Genomic DNA, 25,911 nt, shown 5'->3' with positions numbered 1-25,911 from the left:
GACAAGTCGATAGTGTGTTAATTCTCCAACCGTCTTTCAATCTTCACGAGTCCACGAGCTCTGTAAGAAGGGAAAAAGAGAAGGGGGTAAGTATTTATATGCTTAGTAAGTCCAGATAACGGGAAGGTAAATTTACCGATTAATTAGCATACAACCATAATAGGCAATAAATCCAACAAGCATGAAATAGTTTCCCTAACACATGCACTAAATCATTAAGTTAGTCTCATAACAATACATCATGTCATTATTCTTAGATGAGCTCATCAATTCAATGTTTCCATTCTTTTTCCTCATGTTATTCTCATTGAATTTCTCGAAAATCTTGATGGATAGACATTTACTGTCAAGTCATACAAGTTAACATCACAAGTGTGCACTCCCGTGAACCTTATATCTTACTGCGGGATTACTAGTCCAGGATAAATCCCCCGTAGTATTAGCTCATAGAGCAATGTCGGGGTTACTCTCATGAATTCGAATCTAAATTGCCAGTCCATGCTAAATTCAGTCTTCAACTGGGTTACCTGTTCGAGCTAAATTCTTCATGCACTCATATTCTTCGAGAGGCTCGATTATTCAAAGAACACCCTTTCGAGCTAGATCATTTCTATCTTTGAGATCATTGGATTACCCGTCCAGGCTAAACCCTTTTCTGAAACTCATGCAGGATCTCATATCATGTAAGCCATAAATTTATCCATCTGATTTCAGATAAACCGTAATTTAGACATATTTCTATCCCATGCTTAGCACATTTTATGGATGATTTTTCCTTAAAATTGGTGAATTCGATGCTCCTAATGCCTTCATTTCATGTTTTATACTTAGGTGAGCATAGGAGAGTAAAAGGAACGAGAAACTGGCCAAAAAGGGAGAAAATGGGCCAACGTACGAAATCAACACGGCTTGGACCTCCTCACACAGGCAGACCACACGGCCGTGTCTATTTGGAAGAATCGAAGCACGACTCACACGGGTTGACCACACGCCCGTGCCTCTTTAACAGGCTTGACCATGGCCTGAACTAATCACACACGAGTGTGTCCTTGTCGAGCCCAAGTTGAGTCCAATTCGGAAAAGGCCAATTTTGAGGGTTCTTAGGCAGTCCAAAGCCTATAAATACACCCTAAAGGAGGAGGAAAAGGGAAGCATAGAGGAGGAGGCAGGGAACTGCTCAAGGAAAGCCGATTGATCCATCTCATAAGCCGGATTCATCATTAAGACAGAATATCTCCCCTTCAATTTCCCTTCAGGAGTTTTGGGTTTTTCTTTATGTTTTGTGTTCATTATTCTTCTGAGATGTTTACCTTTTTAGTTATGAACTAAAACCCCTAAATACCTAAGGGGAATGAAACCTAAGACAGATCTTGTTATTATTATCTGAATTGTATGATAAATATTTGACTTGTTCTTAATTATATGTTTTTAATTCTTGTTTTGATATTCCAGGGTATTGATTCGAGTTAAGCTCATATTCGGAGGAGGAATAGACCCTGTCTAAGAGTACATTTGTCATAATTAAGCGGAGTTGGTTGCGCGCCTAGAGATAGGGTGACAAGATTTTGCCGGATTAGGGTGAAACCTAATAAGGGAATCCATAGATCGAGTTAATGCAACCCTAGGAAGTTAATTAGAAAGAGATTTCAATTATTCAACCTAGGGTTAGACGTTGTTAGTCTCGAGAGGGATAATAATATAACTTAGGGATTTCTACGGATCAAGTCAAATTAATAAATCGTCCGATTTAAAGTCAAATAACAAGTGAAGTCTAGGTGGATTTTTCCTTAGGTATTGTCTTAATTCAATCATTTTTCCAAAAGTAATTCCCCAATTCTATTTTCTGTGAATTCTTAGTTTAGTTAATTAGTTAGTTAAAACAAACCCCACTATTCTTAGGCTAGATAATAGAAAGACAGTCATTACTAGTACTTTTAGTTCCTTTGGGTTCGACAATCCGGTCTTACTAAAGCTATACTACTGTTTGATAGGTACACTTGCCTTCATCATGATAATAGTTAGTTTCAAGAACAATTGATTATAAATTTATAAAACTTATCACACAAAATCACGATCAAGTTTTTGGCGCTGTTGCTGAGGAGCTAAGATATTAGGAACACTCGATTTTTATTACTTTAGCCATTTACTTTTACTGCAATTTAAATTTTATTCTAATTTTTATTACTAATTCTTCTTTTTCCCTTTTTCTGGCATGTTCTTATAGTTTATGACTAGAAGAAACCCGTCAGGACCATTACTTTTTGATAGTGAGATCGATCACATAGTTCGCAAAAACCAAAGAGAAATAAGACGAAGCTTAAGATACACAGAGAACGAGCAAGAGAACGATGTTCAAACCCCAACCGAGGAGATGGCTGAAAACCAAGAAAACTCGCTACCTCCTGCAATTGTTGTTAATCAAAACCCTGCTCCACGCACTATGTATGATTATGCTAAACCTAATTTAACAGGAACTGAGTCAAGTATAGTTAGACCTGCTATTGCTACAAATAATTTCGAACTGAAACCTAACACAATTCAAATGATACAGCAACTTGTTCAGTTTGATGGTTTGCAGGACGAAGATCCTAACACTCACTTGGCAAACTTTTTGGAACTATGTGATACATTTAAAATCAATTTCGTTTCTGATGATGCCATACGTCTTCTGTTGTTTCCCTTTTCGTTAAGGAATAAGGCTAAACAATGGTTGAACTCGTTACCACGAGGGTCAATCACTACTTGGGAACAAATGACTGAAAAATTTTTATTAAAATATTTTCCACCGGCTAAAACAGCCAAATTACATAATGATATCTCTTCTTTTGTGCAGATGGATTTAGAAACACTCTATGATGCATGTGAGAGACACAATGACCTTTTGAGAAGGTGCCCTCACCATGGGTTACCGATTTGGCTACAGGTTAAAACGTTTCATAATGGCCTGAATCCTTCGACTCGACAGATGATTGATGCAGCCCCTGGAGGGACTATCAATAATAAAACACCTGAGGCGGCTTACAAATTCATTGAGGAGATGTCACTGAATAACTATCAATGGCAAGTTATGAGAACAAAGCCGACGAAAGTAGCCGGTGTTTTCAACCTCAACATGGTTACTATGCTATCTAACCAAGTAGAACTCTTAAATAAAAAGATTGATGGTTTGTGTGGTTCTACTCAGGTACATCCTGTGATCAGGTGCGATTCGAATGGAGGAGGAGCATGCACAGAATGTCAACCCTTCAACCCTAGCATCGAGGAGGAACAATTCCAATATATGGGTAACAATAACTCTAGATCCCAAAATAACCCATATAGTAACACTTATAATGTAGGTTAGAGGAACCATTCCAATTTCTTATGGGCCGATCAAGGAAATCAAAGGCCACAACATCCTCCCGGTTTTCAACAACTACCTTACCAGCAAGAAAAGAAGCCGAACCTTTAGGAGATGCTAACAAAATTCATCTCGGTGTCAAAAACTTGTTTTCAGAATACCGATACAGCATTTAAGAATCAACAAGCATCGATCCAAGGGCTTGAAACTCAAATTGGACAGCTTGCCAAGTTGATTTTCGAACGACAACAAGGTAGCTTGCCAAGCAACACAGGATCTAACCCAAGGGAGCAACTCAACGCGATTACTACTCAAGATGAGGAAGGGTTAGTCACACTTGAACCTGAACAAGGCAAGAAACTGAGATAAGCAAAGGTAAAGGTGAGGTAAACCACAATGAGTAGAAACCGGTAAGTACAGAATACAAACCTTGTGTGCCATATCCTAATGCGACAAGGAAAGACTGCTCAGATGAACAATTTGGTAAATTCCTTTAACTTTTAAAAAAATTATACATTAACTTACCTTTTATTGAAGCTCTATCACAGATGCCAAACGCAATGAAAATTTTAAATGAGCTTTTAGCAAATAAGCGAAAGTTGGACGAGGCGTCACATGTGGAGCTAAACGCAATTTGCTCAGCTATTCTGGAGAATAAGCTACCTAACAAATTAAAAGATCTAGGGAGTTTTACAATTCCTTGCTTAATTGGAAGTTTAGATGTTAATAATGCATTAGCTGATTTAGGGGCTAGTATTAACGTCATGCCCTACAAAATGTTCAAACAATTAGGTCTTGGTAAACCTAAACAGACTAGGATGAGCATTCAATAGTAGATACAACTATAAGATTTCTTAGGGGTATTATTGAAGATCTGCTAGTTAAAATCGATAAATTTCTATTTCTCGTTGACTTCGTTGTTCTATACATAGAGGAGGATAGCAACACTCCTTTGATTTAAGGAAGGCCCTTTTTAGCAACTGCTAGAATGATTATTAATGTTGGCATAGGTGACCTCACACTTCGTGTGGGAGATGAAACAATCACCCTTCAAGCTCGCAATTCCGGCAACACACAGAAAATTGAAGGTGATTGTCTAAACCATTCTACTAAAACTGACAATATGGTGCAACCTACTTTGCAGGAAATGAGTTTGAAGGAAGTACATGAACCATTTTCAAGCAATAGTAGAGGACCCATTCATAAAGAACGAAGGCTACAAATCGAGGAGCTAGATGAATGGCAGACGCATAATCTGAGAACACACTGTAAACCAAAATTACACTAGAACGAGCTCAATACCCTTCCAAATCAACTTAAGGTTGGAGATAAAGTTTTATTAGATGTCGTAGATCCTCACATTTTCGCTTCCAAACCGAATGAAGAAATTCCTCTTACGGTACTTAGCATTTTTCCATTCGGTATAGTCGAGGTAAGTCATCCTAAGTTTGGCACTTTTAAGGTAAACAATACTTGCCTAAAACATTTTTTTGATGAAATTCACAGCAGAAATGAGGAGTATAAACTCCTCGACCCACCATGACCATTCAATAGAGAGGTAAGTCGAGCTTAGACTATAAATAAGCACTTTTTGAGAGGCAACCTGAGCACTAACTGTATTAACTTTCTTTAAATTTTAGTGTTTAACACTTAACTTACTAACAGAGCTCCTGAATACAAGTTTCCCACGCAGACACGGCCAAGCACACGGGCGTGCTTTAGGCTGTATGGAAACAGGGCAAAGATTTTTTCCCAGCACGGGCTATGATAAATCGCCTCAGCCGTACGACATGGCCCTGGGCAAGCCTGCCAAAACAACACTAGCGTGCGACACGCCCGTGCCTTGAAACCGTGGTCGAACCTGTTAGATTAACACGGGCATGGGAGAAGGAAACAAAAACAGACACAGCCGTGTGGCACGGCCGTGTGCACCCACACGCCCAAGGAACACAGGCGTGGGCCAATTGTCAGACACACCCAAATTTAAAATTCATGAATCACACAGGCAAAAATTGGGGAACACGAGCGTGTTCCATGACTGTGTGTCCTAAAATCTATAACTACCCTGCACTATTCATTTTCTTCTTCACTCAAAATCCCTAACCTTAACCACTGCAAGTCCACACGGCTTCCCTACCACGCTCATGCGCCGCTCCCCACTCCATTTTTGGATGCCCAATCTCTCTCCCTTAGCATTTGTTTACTCTTTTCACTTCTATTTTACTTATTTCTAATGCTTATTATCAAAAAAATTTGCATTCTTCTCATAATATTTTCATTTCGTGCATTATTCTATCATTTAATTTGCATTCTTAGGTTATTTATTATACATTTCATGTTGAGTAGAGTTGTTAGGAATGCCTCATTCTATTGTCATACCCATGCCGTCACTATGCTCATTCTCATGCTATTACCATGCTAATGTCACGAAATCATGCTATAAAATTGATTATTCTGGTTGAGTTTGGTTAGTATTAGTAGTTTTGGCTGAAATTGTTAGTTCCAATTCATGGCTTTTCCCTTTTCAAATTCGTTTACCTACTATTATTCTTTTTTATATTGCAGGTACACCATGTCATCTTCACAAGGAAAGAAGCCGTCGTCCCTGCTTCGAAGAAAAGGAAGGGAGCGTCATCTTCCTCGGATCCTACCTCGAAAATTCATCGCCCTTTCGTGCAGTTCCCTATTGGGCCCTAAGAAGGACTTTTCTAGATTCTACGGGCCCGACCCTTGGAAGTAGGCTGCTGTATAGACTAGGCCGCGCTAGAACAAGTCCAACTCGCGGATGTAATTCAGGCCCTCATCACCATCGACCCTTGGGATCTTTTCTTTAAGATTGTCGAGCCGACATATCTTGAACTCACGATGGAGCTCTTCTCAACATTCAATCCCCAGACCGTGATGGCCGGTTTTGATGACCTGGGAACAATCCAATTTCGTCTCGGCGGTCTAGTCTGCCAGTTGAACATCTCAGAGTTTGGAACCACTGTAACACCCCGAACCCGAGACCGTCGCCGGAGTCGAACACGAGGTGTTAACAGACTTCCAACCACTTATTAAAATTTTTCCAGACAAGCTGCCAATCTGCGTACTAGTCGCTTTAAAAATCATATCTTGAGTTCTGGAACTCAAAATCCAGTTCCGTGAATTTTCCCTGAAACTAGACTCCTATGCCCATCTACATCTTTTTTTCTAGAATTTTTGGTCAGGCCAATTAGTACAGTTTATTAGTCAAAATCTCCCATGTTACTGGGGTCGACTACACTGACCTTTGCGCATTACGACCTAGATATCTCCCTGTACAGAGCTTCAATACTGATGCCGTTTGTTTCTATAGAAACTAGACTCAGAGAGGAATCTATTCATATATGGCATGGCTCCTAATTATCTCTGGTTAATTTATAATGAATTTCCAAAGTCGGAATAGGGAACCCAGAAACCGTTCTGGCCCTGTCTCACGAGAACCTGAATATCTCTTAACATACTGTCCATATGATTGTTTCGTTACTTCTATATGAAAATAGACTCATCGAGCTTCGATTACATAATTTATTCACTAATTAATTCCATTCCTACTAATTTTTGTAATTTTTCAATCCCACGTCACTGCTGCTGCCAGTATCTGTTACTGAAGCAACTACGTCCATTTCGTGATTTCTCATTGATCTAACTAGTAATTCATCATACATATCACAAAATTATAATCATGACTAGCCATACCAAACGCTAATCATTTTCAAACATCTCCCTACTATGCTATTGCCGTATCATGAATCTTAACACCAAAATTAATCAGCCATGACATATGGCATAAAAATCGTATTACCAAGACTTACGACCCAACATTAGAACCAAATTCAACCGAACATTATGCCATTTTCGCATGGCTAAAAGTTTACATACCAAATTTCAACAAAACATATTAGCCTATACATGCCGAAATGTTCTCCTAGACCAACTAAGAAGAAAATACCAAAGGTTGCTAGCCGGTGTGATGACTTCGACGACGGCACGATCACGCAAAAAGAGACGAGTCCAAGAAACCTAGAATAGGTGACAAGCAAACACCGAATGAGTATATAACTCAGTAAGCCATAAGCATTCCACAACCATCCATTAATAAAATTATCACAACAGGAAACAATGAAATGAGGTTAAGTACTCCATCCATACCGAACTATACCATAGTTCCTTAAACCCTATGGTTCAATCTCATACCAAGTCCTACATTGACCTTTCATACATCATTTTATTTTCGTTATAATCATACAATTAAACGAACTTTCACCTATTCCACAATGAACCTTATGTACGTGACTTCAACTATAATCGTCACATAGGTTCAAAACTTACCAAGCTCAACTCCAAATATGAACATAGCGCCTATTAGCCATGAACTCAAGGTACTTACCTTTTCCGCTGTCCAAAATTGACTCGGTAAAGTCGCACCCTTCATGTAAATAATTTATATAAAATATATATTGGGTTGCACACATAATGTTTAGTAATCAACCACGCACACTTAGTGCCATGCACTTAAAACTCACACACTTAGTGCCATGCATTTCAAGTTCGCACACTTACCTTTTCCGCTGTCCAAAGTCGACTCGGTAAAGTCGCACCCTTAATGTAAATAATTTATAGAAAATATATATTGGGTTCGCACACATAGTGCTTAATAATCAACCGCGCACACTTAGTGCCATGTACTTTAAACTCGCACACTTAGTGCTGTACAATTTAAACCCGCACACTTAGTGCCAATCTCATGACCGTGAACACTTCTTGCCCGCACACTTAGTGCCGAAAACCAGCCACTCTATAGGCTTCACTTCCTTTTTACATTCGACAATTTCATCTCTACTTACATATACATTTGTATACATTTCATCTCATTAAACACAATGGTATAGGTATTACGATCATTTAAATCAATACCAAAGATATGCTTAATGACTTACCTGTGTTCGGTAAGACGGTTCCGACTCGGCTACTCGATGATCTTTTCTTTGCCTTTGCTCGATTCTCCTCCTTTAACTCCTTGAGCTTAATCAATAAATCAACTAGTTTAACTGCCTTGCTAAATATTTACAATCCAATTACACATGCATATGTATGTTAGTATATTCGGCAATCACCCTTACTAATCACCCACTTGATCAATTATAGAGAATCAAAGTTAATATCACAATGTGTACCCTATATGGCCCATTATACATAATCAAATTTAACATCATCTATATATTTACTCATATGGCCGAATATACCTAATCATACATACACCTAACCAAAAATAATTTCTAAAATCTTTATATCATTTATACACTAAGCCGAGTACTCTTACCAAGTTCACCTATATTCTTCAACAAATTCTTCATTGATCAAACACATATTCGGCTAAAGAAATGGCAATTTTAGCAACTTTTGATTTAATACTTTATCAATTATAATACATCTAAATATTTTTTTCATATTATTAACACAATTCACATACATTACTTAATATAACATTTTCACATTCGGCTTTAGTATCAACCATAGTAGCCGATTCTTCCTACTTTGTACCCATGCATCTATTTGATCCTTAGTTAGTTCAAACACTCAAAGTCAACCATCTCCATACCTCATCACCAAAGACATCAAAATACCAACCAAGAATTGTAACATGCATGGCCGAATATCATCTCCATCATTTAACAAAGTTTGAACCATGGCTAGGTAGATTTCAAATTTACAACTTAAAATATACATGAATCTCAAAGAATAATATCAAACATACCTCAATCTAGTTACATGCATGGCCAAACTTCCTCCTAATCCTCTTCCAAACCAAACATGAAGCAAGAACTCCTTCCTCCTTCCTTAGAATTTTCGGTCAAAAGAGGATGAAAAAGGATGAACAAATTTTCTTTTCCTTTCTTTAGCTCACGGCAAAGGGGGGAGGAAACAACCACTCATTTTTTTGTTTTCATTTCTTTATTACCCATACTCCTTATTTTATTTTTTTCTAACATACCTCACTAAGCCAACATGTTCCCAACATGTTTCCACCCATAGCATGGCCAACCACTAGCTCAAATTTTGGGTAATTTGACATGCAAACCCATCATTTTCATAACATGCATTAATAGACCATTTTAAATTAGCCTATCATATTTTCACCATGTCTCATATCGAACCCTATTTAATAATTTCTCATGCAATTGGCAAAATTGGAGAATGAAACTTCCACATACTCATGTACACACATAATAAGCATAGAATATGGAAATTAATTATTTTTATGACTCGGTTTTGTGGTCCCGAAACCACTTCCCAACTAGGGTCAATTTTGGGCTGTCACAACTCTCCCCCACTTAAGAAATTTTCGTCCCCGAAAATCTTACCGGTGAATAGGTTTGGGTATTGTTGTTTCATCGAGCTCTCGGTTTCCCAAGTAGCTTCCTCGATCCCGTGTTTGAGCCATAACACCTTTACTAACGGAACCCTTTTGTTTCGCAACTCCTTCACTTCACGAGCTAGGATACGCATCGGCTCTTCTTCATAACTCATATCGGCTTGAATTTCAACCTCCGACGGACTAATTATGTGCGAAGGATCAGATCTATAGCATCGAAGCATTGAAACATGAAAGACGTTGTGAATCTTTTCGAGCTCAGGGGGCAAAACTAATCGGTATGCAACTGGTCCAACTCGTTCGGATACTTCGTACGGACCGATGAACCTCGGACTCAATTTGCCCTTACGACCAAATCTAAGCACCTTCTTCCAGGGTGAAACTTTGATAAATACTTTATCTCCAACCTGATATTCAATGTCTTTTCTTTTCAAATCCGCATACGACTTTTGACGATCCGAAGCGGCTTTCAAACTTTCGCGAATTACTTGGACTTTCTGCTCGGCATCCTTAATCAAATCAACCCCAAAGATTTTACTTTCACTAAGTTCAGTCCAAAATAATGGGGTACGGCACTTGCGACCGTATAAAGCCTCGTAAGGTGCCATCTTAATGCTTGATTGAAAGCTATTGTTATAAGCAAATTCAATCAAGGGCAAATATCTTTCCCATGAACCACAGAACTCTAAGACGCAACATCTCAACATATCCTCGAGTATCTGAATTATTCGTTCAGATTGGCCATCGATTTGGGGGTGAAAAGCAGTGCTAAAATGCAGCTTGGTACCCAAAGCTTCTTGCAATTTCTTCCAAAATCGCGATGTAAATCTTGGGTCTCTATCCGACACGATAGAAATAGGTACACCATGCAATCGAACAATTTGGGAGATGTATATTTCTGCCAATTTATCGAGCGAAAAATCTGTACAGACAGGGATAAAATGAGCAGACTTGGTCAATCTATCAACAATAACCCAGACCGAGTCTTTCTTACTCTGAGTCAAAGGTAACCCAGACACAAAGTCCATTGTCACTCGATCCCATTTCCATTCAGGTATCATGATTGGCTGAAGTAATCCAGATGGCGCTTGATGTTCCGCTTTTACTTGTTGACATATCAAACACCTTGAAACAAATTCAGAAATGTCTCGTTTCATGCCCGGCCACCAAAATTAACATTTCAGATCGTTGTACATTTTAGTACTACCCGGGTGGATAGACATTCGGCCACTATGAGCCTCATTCAAAATCATCGAAATAAGTTCCGAATTCCTTGGAACACACAAACGACTTCTGAACCTCAAACAATCATCATCATCCATTTGAAACTCCGATTCCTTGTTCGGAACACACTCAGCCCGTTTTGCAACCAATTCATCATCAACTTTCTGGGCTTCACGAATTTGATGAATCAATAATGGTTTGGCTTTTAATTTAGCTACTAACACATTGTCGGGTAGAACAGACAAGTGCACATTCATCGCTCGTAAAGCAAACAGCGATTTCCGGCTTAAGGCATCCGCAACCACATTAGCCTTTCCCGGGTGGTAATCAATGACAAGTTCGTAATCTTTCAACAACTCAAGCCAATGTCTTTGTCGCAGATTTAAGTCTCTTTGAGTCATCAAATATTTGAGACTTTTGTGATCCAAAAATACATGGCATTTTTCGCCAAACAAATAATGTCGCCATATTTTCAAGGCGAATACGATGGCGGCTAGTTCGAGATCATGGGTTGGATAATTTCTCTCGTGTGGCTTCAATTGTCTCGACGCATAGGCCACAACTCGACCTTCTTGCATCAATACGCAACCCAACCCGAGTAGGGATGCGTCACTATAAATGACAAACACTTTGCCTGATTCGGGTTGCACTAAAATTGGAGCTTCAGTCAAATGAGTTTTCAGTTGATCGAAGCCTTTCTGACATTTCTCCGTCCATTCGAACTTAGCATCCTTTTGAAGTAGCTTCGTCATTGGTGTGGCTATCATCGAGAAACCTTTGACAAATCGTCGGTAATAACCGGCGAGTCCCAAAAAGCTCCGAACCTCAGTAATATTTCTCGGAGGTTTCCAGTTAAGTATGGCTGAGATTTTGTTCGGGTCAACTCGAATACCCGATGCGGATACCACATGACCCAAGAAGCTAACCTCTCTTAACCAGAACTCACACTTACTGAACTTCGCATATAACTGCTTATCCCGCAAAATTTGCAACACTAATCTCAAGTGTTCAGCATGTTCGATCTCATCTCTTGAATAGACCAAGATGTCATCAATGAACACAACTACGAACCGATCCAAATATGGTCTGAAGATCCGATTCATCAAATCCATAAATACCGCAGGGGCATTAGTGAGCCCGAACGGGATCACCAAGAACTCGTAGTGACCGTACCTCGTTCTGAAAGCAGTTTTGGGTACGTCTGAATCTCGAATCTGCAACTGATAATAACCCGATCTCAAATCTATCTTTGAAAACACTGAGGCTCCCTTTAATTGATCAAACAAATCATCAATACGCGGTAACGGATATTTATTCTTTATCGTCACTTTATTCAGTTGACGATAGTCAATGCACAACCTCATGGTTCCGTCCTTCTTTTTCACGAACAATACTGGTGCACCCCAAGGTGAGAAACTTGGTCGAGCGAAACCTCTATCCGTCAACTCTTGCAATTGAGCTTTCAATTCCTTTAACTCAGTTGGTGCCATACGATACGGAGCTATCGAAATTGGCGTAGTTCCAGGTACAAGCTCAATACCAAACTCTACCTCCCGAACAGGTGGTAAACCCGGTAATTCTTCAGGAAAAATATCCGGGTATTCACAAACCACCGGCATAGATTCGGGTTTCTTTTCTAATTCTTTGTCATCAAGTACATACGCAAGGTATGCTTCGCACCCTTTTCTTACGTATTTTTGGGCCAACATTGCTGATATTATAGCTGGCAACCCCCTTAAGTCCGTAGACTCAACTCGGATTATCTCGTTATTTGCGTACCTCAAATCAATAGTCTTGCTTTTGCAATTCACAACCGCATCATGCGCGGTCAACCAATCCAAACCAAGGAGCATCAAATCGGCCGGAAAACAGGATTCTCGGATTATTAGAGGGCATCTCTTACACACTTTATCAACAAGTACGCATTGACCCAAAGGTTTTGACACTCGAATTACGAACTCAGTAGACTCAACAGGTAGAGTCTTACTGGATGCAAAGGTTTCGCATACATATGAATGAGTAGAGCCAGGGTCAATCAATGCAATCACATTAGTATCAAAGAGAGTGAAGGTACCAGTGATGACGTCGGGGGAGGATGCCTCCTCTCGTGCGCGAATAGCATATGCTCTAGCAGGAGTATGGTTCTCGGCTCGAACAGCCGTATCAGAGGCCCCTCTCTGACTACCACCCCTATCTCCTAAAATTCTCGGTGGTCTACCTCTAGTTGTCACTCCACCAGGTCTTGCTCCTTGAATTTTATTCTTCTCATCCAGCTCCGTGCAATCTCTAATGAAGTGGTCCTTTGAACCGCATCCGTAACAGGCCCTGTTAATAGACTTACCCCAACATTCACCTATGTGTCGTTTTCCACATTGGGGACATTCAGGTTTCTCTAGACGATTATTGCCCACACTAGCTACCGAAGTAGCTCGGGAGTCCGTCGATGGTCGTGCTCTGATGGAAATTCTCGCAGTCATCCTCGACTTATTAGTGTCCTCCCTGAACTTCTTTATAGTTGAGAACGGAGCTTTACCCGTCGATCTTTTACGATAGTCTCTAGCTTCAAATTCAGCCTTCTTCTTCCCCTTTCCAAGTTCTTCCGCCTTGCAAGCTCGTTCGACTAGTGTCACGAATTCTTTTATCTCCAAAATACCCACTAGTAGCTTTAAATCTTCATTCAATCCTTCTCCGAATCTTTTGCACATAGCAACCTCATCAGCTACACACTCCCGGGCATACCTACTGAGTCTTACGAATTCATGTTCGTATTCAGATACTGTCATACGGCCTTGCTTAAGTTCCAAGAATTCCTTACGCTTTTGATCGATGAACCGTTGACTAATATATTTCTTTCGAAATTCCGCTTGGAAGAAGTCCCAAGTAACTCATTCGTTTGGGACTATGGAAATCAGGGTCCTCCACCAATAGTAGGCTGAGTCCCGCAACAAGGATATAGCACACTTTAGACATTCATCGGGCGTGCATGATAGTTCATCAAACACCCGAACGGTGTTATCAAGCCAGAACTCGGCCCTTTCAGCATCATCAGTAACTATGGCCCTGAACTCCTCTGCCCCGCGCTTCCTAATCAAGTCTACAGGTGGCTTACTCAGCCTCACAGGATCAGTAACTGATGGCATTACGGGCTCCTGGGGTGGATTATTCAAATTCGGGAATTGTTGGACAGCCGGATTGGTTCGGGCATACTGCGCGACCCACTCATTCATCATGGTAAGGAAGGCTTGTTTAGCCCCCTCATCTGGATTAATCGCAGATGACTGAGGTTCAACAGGAGGCGTCCCTTGTGCAGGAGCAGCCGCTACACTTTCAACGTCATCCGCCAAGGTTCCCTCTACACCGGGATCCATTTACTAATCAAAACAAAAATTTTAACCGTCAGAAGTCATCACACATTTAAACATTAACATTAAGGCATGTATAGCTAGACTCATACGTGCTATGTAGTCCTAGAACCGACTAAACCATAGCTCTGATACCAATCAAATGTAACACCCCGAACCCGAGACCGTCGCCGGAGTCGAACACGAGGTGTTAACAGGCTTCCAACCACTTATTAAAATTTTTCCAGACAAGCTGCCAATCTGCATACTAGTCACTTTAAAAATCATATCTTGAGCTCTGGAACTCGAAATCCAGTTCCGTGAATTTTCCCCGAAACTAGACTCATATGCCCATCTACATATTTTTTTCTAGAATTTTTGGTCGGGCCAATTAGTACAGTTTATTAGTCAAAGTCTCCCATGTTACTGGGGTCGACTACACTGACCTTTGCGCATTACGACCCAGATATCTCCCTGTACAGAGCTTCAATACTGATGCCGTTTGTTTCTATAGAAACTAGACTCAGAGAGGAATCTATACATATATGGCATGGCTCCTAATTATCTCTGGTTAATTTATAATGAATTTCCAAAGTAGGAACAGGGAACCCAGAAACCGTTCTGGCCCTGTCTCACGAGAACCTGAATATCTCTTAACATACTGTCCATATGATTGTTTCGTTACTTCTATATGAAAATAGACTCATCGAGCTTCGATTACATAATTTATTCACTAATTAATTACATTCCTACTAATTTTTGTAATTTTTCAATCCCACGTCACTGCTGCTGCCAGCATCTGTTACTGAAGCAACTACGTCCATTTCGTGATTTCTCATTGATCTAACTAGTAATTCATCATACATATCACAAAATTATAATCATGACTAGCCATACCAAAGGCTAATCATTGTCAAACATCTCCCTACTATGCTATTGCCGTATCATGAATCTTAACACCAAAATTAATCAGCCATGACATATGGCATAAAAATCGTATTACCAAGACTTACGACCCAACATTAGAACCAAATTCAACCGAACATTATGCCATTTTCGCATGGCTAAAAGTTTACATACCAAATTTCAACAAACATATTAGCCTATACATGCCGAAATGTTCTCCTAGACCAACTAAGAAGAAAATACCAAAGGTTGCTAGCCGGTGTGATGACTTCAACGACGGCACGATCACGCAAAAAGAGACGAGTCCAAGAAACCTAGAATAGGTGACAAGCAAACACCGAATGAGTATATAACTCAGTAAGCCATAAGCATTCCACAACCATCCATTAATAAAATTATCACAACAGGAAACAATGAAATGAGGTTAAGTACTCCATCCATACCGAACTATACCATAGTTCCTTAAACCCTATGGTTCAATCTCATACCAAGTCCTACATTGACCTTTCATACATCATTTTATTTTCGTTATAATCATACAATTAAACGAACTTTCACCTATTCCACAATGAACCTTATGTACGTGACTTCAACTATAATCGTCACATAGGTTCAAAACTTACCAAGCTCAACTCCAAATATGAACATAGCGCCTATTAGCCATGAACTCAAGGTACTTACCTTTTCCGCTGTCCAAAATTGACTCGGTAAAGTCGCACCCTTCATGTAAATAATTTATATAAAATATATATTGGGTTGCACACATAATGTTTAGTAATCAACCACGCACACTTAGTGCCATGCACTTTAAACTCACACACTTAGTGCCATGCATTTCAAGTTCGCACACTTACCTTTTCCGCTGTCCAAAGTCGACTCGGTAAAGTCGCACCCTTAATGTAAATAATTTATAGAAAATATATATTGGGTTCGCACACATAGTGCTTAATAATCAACCGCGCACACTTAGTGCCATGTACTTTAAACTCGCACACTTAGTGCTGTACAATTTAAACCCGCACACTTAGTGCCAATCTCATGACCGTGAACACTTCATGCCCGCACACTTAGTGCCGAAAACCAGCCACTCTATAGGCTTCACTTCCTTTTTACATTCGACAATTTCATCTCTACTTACATATACATTTGTATACATTTCATCTCATTAAACACAATGGTATAGGTATTACGATCATTTAAATCAATACCAAAGATATGCTTAATGACTTACCTCTGTTGGGTAAGACGGTTCCGACTCGGCTACTCGATGATCTTTTCTTTGCCTTTGCTCGATTCTCCTCCTTTAACTCCTTGAGCTTAATCAATAAATCAACTAGTTTAACCGCCTTGCTAAATATTTACAATCCAATTACACATGCATATGTATGTTAGTATATTCGGCAATCACCCTTACTAATCACCCACTTGATCAATTATAGAGAATCAAAGTTAATATCACAATGTGTACCCTATATGGCCCATTATACATAATCAAATTTAACATCATCTATATATTTACTCATATGGCCGAATATACCTAATCATACATACACCTAACCAAAAATAATTTCTAAAATCTTTATATCATTTATACACTAAGCCGAGTACTCTTACCAAGTTCACCTATATTCTTCAACAAATTCTTCATTGATCAAACACATATTCGGCTAAAGAAATGGCAATTTTAGCAACTTTTGATTTAATACTTTATCAATTATAATACATCTAAATATTTTTTTCATATTATTAACACAATTCACATACATTACTTAATATAACATTTTCACATTTGGCATTAGTATCAACCATAGTAGCTGATTCTTCCTACTTTGTACCCATGCATCTATTTGATCCTTAGTTAGTTCAAACACTCAAAGTCAACCATCTCCATACCTCATCACCAAAGACATCAAAATACCAACCAAGAATTGTAACATGCATGGCCGAATATCATCTACATCATTTAACAAAGTTTGAACCTTGGCTAGGTAGATTTCAAATTTACAACTTAAAATATACATGAATCTCAAAGAATAATATCAAACATACCTCAATCTAGTTACATGCATGGCCAAACTTCCTCCTAATCCTCTTCCAAACCAAACATGAAGCAAGAACTCCTTCCTCCTTCCTTAGAATTTTCGGTCAAAAGAGGATGAAAAAGGATGAACAAATTTTTCTTTTCCTTTCTTTAGCTCACGGCAAAGGGGGGGAAACAACCACTCATTTTTTTGTTTTCATTTCTTTATTACCCATACTCCTTATTTTATTTTTTTCTAACATACCTCACTAAGCCAACATGTTCCCAACATGTTTCCACCCATAGCATGGCCAACCACTAGCTCAAATTTTGGGTAATTTGACATGCAAACCCATCATTTTCATAACATGCATTAATAGACCATTTTAAATTAGCCTATCATATTTTCACCATGTCTCATATCGAACCCTATTTAATAATTTCTCATACAATTGGCAAAATTGGAGAATGAAACTTCCACATACTCATGTACACACATAATAAGCATAGAATATGGAAATTAATTATTTTTATGACTCGGTTTTGTGGTCCCGAAACCACTTCCCGACTAGGGTCAATTTTGGGCTGTCACAACCACACTAGGCCTTTATACAGAGGAGTTTATGGATGAGAACGACCTTGACACTCTCCATAGCCACATCCACTGCTCTCCCTCGAAGTACTGGGACGCCCTCACCCACGGCGCTGCCGCCTACAATCCTAGCCACTCCAAGGCATCGACTCTCCCTCCATCTCAGAGGTACTTACACGCCATTTTGGCTCACACGTTAACAGGAAGGAGAGAGAGCACTGGTATCATCAACACTCACGACGCCTACTTTCTATGGTGTATGTCGCACGGGCACGTCATAGACCTTGCTTATTTCATTGCCCTCGCCAATAAACATCAGATGGAGCGGCATAAGAAGGGGGTCATCTCCATTGGGTCCTATGTGACGCGGTTGGCTCGGCATTTCGGGCTCCTCAACACAGCAGCCCAATCATCCTCCCTCACTCTAATGGGCCAAATGTCCCCGCAGGGCATCTCAAACATGCTAAGTATAAGGATGATCGAGAAGCACTAAGGAACCTTCCCTCCTCAATACTGTCTCGCCCAATCTACCGAGGAGGATGCCCCCAAGGACATCACTGATGATGTCCCTCCACATCACGAGGACCAACTGTCTTAGCCATCACCACCCTCGTCCAGTTCATGCGGCGGCTTCATACATTGACATCTCTGAGCGCTTAACTTGATTCAAGCAGTAATGTTTTCAGCGCTTCGATCACATTGATACTACACTACACCAGATTTGTCAGTACTTCCACATCTCATCGCCACCCCCACCTTGCGAACCATCTAGTGATCAAGATGTTTAAAAACTTTTGTTTATTATTTTATGTTTTAACTTTTATTCTACTTTAGGACTACATTTTATTTTTCTTTAAGCTTATTTTTATTAGGTTTTATTACTCAAGGACTCGAAACTCCACTGGGAAAGGTTCTCCACGACTGCCATGTCCTGCTCGACCACGACCACAACCAACTTTAGATGTAATATTCTTTTGGCGTAGGACTTATGGACTCATGAACCTCTACCACCGCCAGAGTATCCTCTTCCACCCTCACGCTAATTATTCTCCAAAACTCCAGTTCAAGGAAATTCATTCATCACTCAGGAAGTTTCACTTCTCTCCCTATCTTATTTTTTCTATTCTTTTCTATATATCTATCTTTGTACATTGAGGGCAATGTACATCTTAAGTGTGGGGGGTATTCATTTCACTATTAGAAAAATCCCTGAATGATTGTGTTATTCTCTTAAAAAGCTCTCATATCATGTTTAGGATAAATTTTGATTGATTTATGAATTTTATTGATATATCTTAAATTAAAACATAGGAATTTATGCATTGAGGGTTTAAACTTTAAGACATTAGGGAATCAAGCATGATAAGTTGATTTTTTGAAGAATTAAAAACTTTTAGGTTGTTTCCCCAAGTTTAGGTATTATCTTGAGTTGGGATTCACAAGTTTAAACATCAAAAAGCCATAATTTTTGTGAGATTTGAGCCTTTAGAGCATCTATTATTTCTTTCATGCTCACTTTCATTATGAGTGCGTCAGTATTGAATTGTTATTCTAGAACTTGCTTGATTATGCATGTCAAGACCACACCATTTGATTTGATATGTCAAAATGATAAAGGCACTTAGGTTTAACCCACTCACTCCATAAAAGCCTACCTTCACAATTAACCCTTAGTGAACCCCTTTGAGCCTAACAACCCATTCATTGATTTACCCTCAATATTAACCCATAATTTATTATTGTTGAAATCCACTAAATTAATTTGATTCCTATTTTTGTCTAGATTTGAGTTGGAATAATTGCTTAGCTATGTTTTATTCCTTTTTGTAATTTGACTTGTTCCTAAAAAAAATGTATACATATTAGTAGTGATCTTTTGAGCTAAAAAAGTTAAATTCCATATTCTAAGAAAAAGCTCTGATGTACGCACTTGATGACTAGTCATTTTTCTAGTTAGGCAATTTTTCAATTCAATCTCGATTCTAACCTTTTCTTTCAGCTTGTGATCACACCCCCTAACCAAGCCTCGTTACAACCCTCTAAAGACCTTTTGATTGATGTTTCATCTCAATTTATAGTGGTGGAGATTTGATCTTCATGCAAGCCTATGGTAATGACTTTTCATTATTGACTATTGAGTGCTTCATTTATTGTCCTTAAACACCTTGAGTGATTTGAGTGAATCTTTAGTGAGGATGTAAAACTCTGTGATATTTTGAATCAAAGGTAATTACTTAAATGAGGGGAGAAACCTATGCTTTCATGATAAAATGCTCAACTTGGAATGTTTGAAACTTTGATGTTCTTTCAGTTGAGTTTTCAATGTATGATTATCTATGGATTATTTTGAGATATTATCGATAGAAATTAAAAGTTAAGAAGAATTTATTTTGATTATGAGTTAAGGATTTTGCTTGAGGACAAGCAAATGCTTAAGTGTGAGGGTATTTTATAAATTGTAATTTATACATATTTCTATCCCATGCTTTACACATTTTATGGATGATTTTTCCTTAAAATTGGTGAATTCGATCCTCCTAATGCCTTAATTTCATGTTTTATACTTAGGTGAGCATAGAAGAGTAAAAAGAACAAGAACTGGGCCAAAAACGGAGAAAATGGACCAACGTACTAAATCAACACGGCCTAGACCTCCTCACACGAGTAGACCACACGGTCGTGTCTATTTGGTAGAATCGAAGCAAGACTCACACGGGTGGACCACACGCCCGTGCCTCTTTAACAGGCTTGACCACAGCCTGAAGTAATCGCACACAGGTGTGTCTCTGTCGAGCCCAAGTTGAGTGCAATTCGAAAAAGGCCAATTTAACGGTTCTTAGGCAGTCCAAAGCCTATAAATACACCCTAAAGGAGGAGGAAAAGGGGAGGCACAGAGGAGGAGGTAGGGAACTACTCATTGAAAGCCGATTGATCCATCTAAGAAGCCGAATTTATCATCAAGACTAAAGATCTCCCCTCAATTTCCCTTCAGGAGTTTTGGGTTTTTCTTTATGTTTTGTATTCATTATTCTTCTGAGATGTTTATCTTTTTAGTTATGAACTAAAACCCTAAATACCTAACGGGAATGAAACCTAAGCAGATCTTGTTATTATTATCTGAATTGTATGATAAATATTTGACTTGTTCTTAATTATGTGTTCTTAATTCTTGTTTTGATATTCTAGGGTATTGATTCGAGTTAAGCTCTTATTTAAAGAAGGAATAGACCTTGTCTAAGAGTACATTTTTCATAACTAAGAGGATTTGGTTGCGCACCTAGAGATAGGGTGACAAGATTTTACCGGATTAGGGTGAAACCTAATAAGGGAATCCATAGATCGAGTTAATGCAACCCTAGGAAGTTAATTAGAAAGAGATTTTAATTATTCAACCTAGGGTTAGACGTTGTTAGTCTCGAGAGGGATAATAATATAACTTAGGGATTTCTACGGATCAAGTCAAATTAATAAATCGTCCGATTCAGAGTCAAATAACAAGTGAAGTCTAGGTGGATTTTTCCTTAGGTATTGTATTAATTCAATCGTTTTACCAAAATTAATTCCCCAATTCTATTTTCTGTGAATTCTTAGTTTAGTTAATTAGTTAGTTAAAACAAGCCCCACTATTCTTAGGCTAGATAATAAAAAGACAGTCATTACTAGTACTTTTAGTTCTTTTGGGTTCGACAATCCAGTCTAGCTAAAGCTATACTACTGTTTGATAGGTACACTTGCCTTTATCGTGATAATATTTAGTTTCAAGAAAAATTCATTATAAATTTTTAAAAATTATCACACAAAATCACTATCAATTTCCCTTTCTATTTCAACCGGGACATTTAGCATCTTTTCAATTACGCCACCACATTTTATGGATTACCAAGCAATGAATATTTAAAATTATCATGCATTCCAGAAACTTACATTTAAGTACATTATAATTTCACTTTGAGTTATACAAACTTACTTGGTAGTCGTTTCGAATTCGTGTCTTGGTTATTCCGAAACTTTTCGTTTTCCATGGTCGACCTCCGGAATTGGTTCCTCGAGGTTATTGAGCTTCAAAATGTTGAAAACCCTAGCTATGGAGGCTTGAGAATTTCAGCTAGTACAAGGGAGAAGATGGTTGATATTTTCCTTCATTTTCCCTTTTTATTGATTTTATTGCCAAATAACCAAAATGCCCTTCCTTATTAAACTTCCAAAATTTTCTATGCATGCCCATTTTTGTCCAAAAACTTAGAAATTGAAAAAAATTACTCTTTAAGGACCTCTAATTAATATTCTAAAGCAATTTCATACAAATTTCCTCTAGAATCCAAGTTTTGCAATTTATTCAATTTGGTCCATAATTTCCAATTGGACACCTTATACATAGAATTTCTTCATGAAACTTTAACACATGCTTATTTTCATATTCTAAACCTCATAATGTTCATAAAATAAAAATTTTAACATCAAATTTGTGGTCCCAAAACCACTATTCTGACTAGGCCATATTTCGGGATGTTACAGCGTGTGATATGGCTGTGTGTCCCCTACACATAAGAATTGTAAGTCAGTATGCATGGTACTAAACACATGAGCAAAGACACGACCGTGTGTCTCGATCATGTGAAGGGCACGGCCTAGCACACGGGCGTGTGCCTTCGCCTTGTGGCCCTTAAGGATTGCTGACGTCATAAACAAAATGTCCAAGTTTTTGCACATGAGATAGGACATGAGCATGTTGTGGCTGTGTGGGGGATACTAGTGTGTTTCGAGATGTGTGAAAACCCCTGTAGGTGTCCATTTAGAATTAATTCCACACGGGTATAGGACACGGGCGTGTCCTTGTATTGCTTAGGTCATGTGAGCCACATGGGCCAATAGCACGACCATGTTAAATTATCACACGAGCCTGTTACCCCTCCCACACGGGCATGTGCCTCTGTGTTAAGAGTTATTTTTAGAGTTCTTTAAAGGACTCGGATTGTTTCCGAATGGGTTCCAATGGATGTTTTGGGCTTAGTAGGCTCTTATTAAGGAGTTTATAAACAAAATTGAAAAAGTTTTAATTTGACCATGTTTTGGTGTTATGAAAATGTCTATATGCATAAGTTTAAGTTAGGTAATGACTCATACTCCGACCCGGTGTGGGGTACGGGTGTGGGGTGTTACATTTAGTGGTATCAGAGTTATGGTTTAGTTGGTTCTCAGACTAATGTAACGTGTGTACGAGTCTAGTTATACATGCCATAAATAGATTGCGATAGTGTGATGACTCTTGATCTTTTAAATTGTGTTTTCATATAGTAATGGATCCCGGTCGAACTATGCGGACAACGGAGAAAGTAATGAGTCGGCCCCCGCTGAAGGGGCGGTGCCATCCGATAATTGACCTCCCATGGTTAGTCAGGGAGGAGGAGAAAGGCTCGAGGGGTCTTCTCCATTTGATGAATGAGTGGCACAGGGAGTTCGTTAGAGTGAACCCGAATGCTCAACCCCCTCCCCCCACCTATCCCTTAACCTATCCCCGTAGTACCCCAGGGTATGGACCTTAAAAGGCAAAATAGACCTCCACTGGATAAGATCCAGAAGCATGGAGCCGAGGAGTTCCGTGCTAATAAAGATGATGACCTTGAAAGGGCAGAATTCTAGCTTGAGAATACAATTAGGGTATTTGATGAATTATCTTGCAGTTCCGAAGAATGCTTGAAGTGTGCCATATCCTTGTTGAGGGACTCTGCATACTATTGGTGGAAGACGTTAGTTTCGGTGGTGCCTCAGGAAAGGGTTACGTGGGAATTCTTCCAAGAGGAAATCTGGAAGAAATACATCAGTGAAAGATTTATGGATCAAAAGTGTAAGGAATTCCTTGACTTCGAACAAGGCTGTATAACGGTCACTGAATACGAAAGACTGTTCGTTCGACTTAGTAAGTATGCTCGGGAGTGTGTATCCTTCGAGGCCAAGATATGTAGAAGGTTTGAAAACGGACTTAATGAGGACATTAGACTGTCAATGGGTGTCCTTGAGTTTAAAGATTTTGTAGTATTTGTTGATCGGGCCTGTAAAGTCGAGGAATTAATCAAGGAAAAGAAGAAAACTGAAACTAAAACTAGAGATACAAGGAAGAAGCATGCGAGCAAGTCATTTCCATTTCAGTATAAGAAATCCAGAGAAGTCTACTCTCGTTTCCACACATCTGCTAGACATTCGCATCGTGATTGTAAGAAGCAAGATTCTGATTTTAAGTCTTGGGCTACATTAGTGGCTAGCCTGGGCAATGTCAGATCTTCCAAACCAGAATGCCAGCATTATGGTCAAACTCATTTTTGCAAGTGCAGAGTGAACGATGGATCTTGTATTCAATGTGGTTATCAATACCACTTTATTAAGGATTGTCCTGAATGAATGATAAAGAAAAATTTCAGAGTAAAGGCCAAGTGGCACCAATTTTAAAGGAAGACCTCAAAAGAATGATAGAGTTGGGGCTGGTAACAAGAATGTGGCGAGAGACACTACCGTCAGGTCTGAAGCTAGAGCTCCGTCTAGAACCTATGCCACACGTACACGTGAAGATGCATCCTCTCCTGATGTGATCACCGATACATTCTCTTTCTATGGTAATACTGTTATTGCTTTGATTGACCCTGGTTCTATTCATTTGTATGTGTGCATGAAGTTGGTGTCTAGCACGAATATGTCTGTTGTGTCTATGGAGTTTATGATTAAAGTGTCAAACCCATTAGGCAAACATGTGATAATCAATAAAGTATGTAAGGAATGTCCTTTAGTAGTTCATGGTCATTGTTTTTCGGCCTATTTGATGCTGTTACCATTCGATGAGTTTAATGTCATATTGGGTATGGACTGGTTGACATTCCATGATGATGTAGTAAATTGTATACAAAAGGCTATTAAATTAAAATGTGAAAATAGTGAAATCCTTTAGGTTGAATCAGCTGAGCTAGGGGACTTACTTATGGTGGTATCCTCCATGTCTGCCCAGAAGTGTTTGAGGAAAGGATGTGAAGCTTATTTGGCTTTGGTAATGAATACTAAAGAATCGGAGTTGAAAGTTGAGTCAGTACCAGTTGTAAGTGAATATGTGGATGTATTCGCGGGAGAATTGCCTGGGTTACCCCCTAATAGAGAGGTTGAATTTGGTATAGAGCTAATGCTAGGGACCACGCCTATTTCGATTGCTCCGTATTGAATGGCCCCGACTGAGCTGAAAGAACTAAAGTCACAGTTGCAAGAATTGGCCGACAAGGGTTTCGTAAGACCAAGCTTTTCACCATGGGGTGCTCCGAGTTATTTATGAAAAAGAAAGATGGATCTATGAGGTTGTGCATAGATTACCGGTAGTTAAATAAGAGGACGATCAAGAACAAATACCTATTGCCAGGAATTGACTACTTGTTTGACCAACTGAATGAGATAGACTTAAGATCTGGCTACTATCAACTACGAGTTAAAGAAGTAGATGTGCCTAAAACCGCTTTTAGGATGCGATATGGTTACTATGAGTTTCTCGTCACGCCTTTCTACTTAACAAATGCTCCCACCGTGTTTATAGATTTAATGAATAGAGTATTTTGGCCATATCTAGATAAGTTTGTAGTTATATTCATTGTTGGCATCCTGATATACTCTAGAGATAGGGTAGAACATGCCGAACACTTGAGAACCATTTTGCAGACTCTGAGGGACAATTAGTTGTATGCCAATTTAGTAAAAGTGAGTTTTGGCTTCGAGTAGTCAGCTTTTTGGGCCATATTGTTTCGAGTGATGGTATTAGGGTTGATCCCAACAAAGTTTCTGCTATTGTTGAATGGAAACCACCAAAGAGTGTTACTGAAGTTAGGAGCTTTTTAGGGTTGGCCGGTTATTACAACCAATTTGTAAAGGACTTCTCTATGATTACGACTCCCATGACAAGGTTGCTTCAAAAAGGACTCAAGTTTGAATGGTCGGATAAGTGTCAGCAGAGTTTCGAGAAGTTGAAGATGTTGTTGACTGAGGCTCTCGTACTAGTACAACCCGAATCAGGAAATGAGTTCGTAATTTATAGCGATACTTCTTTAAATGGGTTGAGATGTGTAC

The 25,911-nt window shown here is 39.0% G+C and overlaps 1 non-coding gene across 1 annotated transcript; it reads right to left on the bottom strand.

The window, feature by feature from the left end:
* Positions 1 to 2,801: 2,801 nt before the first annotated feature.
* On the bottom strand, positions 2,802 to 2,907 carry LOC121209212 (small nucleolar RNA R71). Its single transcript, XR_005904329.1, has one exon. It is a non-coding gene; the product is annotated as a small nucleolar RNA R71 (small nucleolar RNA).
* Positions 2,908 to 25,911: the final 23,004 nt, after the last annotated feature.

The sequence above is a fragment of the Gossypium hirsutum genome, chromosome A10 (assembly GCF_007990345.1).
Source record: "Gossypium hirsutum isolate 1008001.06 chromosome A10, Gossypium_hirsutum_v2.1, whole genome shotgun sequence".
Classification (NCBI taxonomy): Eukaryota; Viridiplantae; Streptophyta; class Magnoliopsida; order Malvales; family Malvaceae; genus Gossypium; species Gossypium hirsutum.
This window is presented reverse-complemented; position numbering and strand designations above follow the sequence as displayed.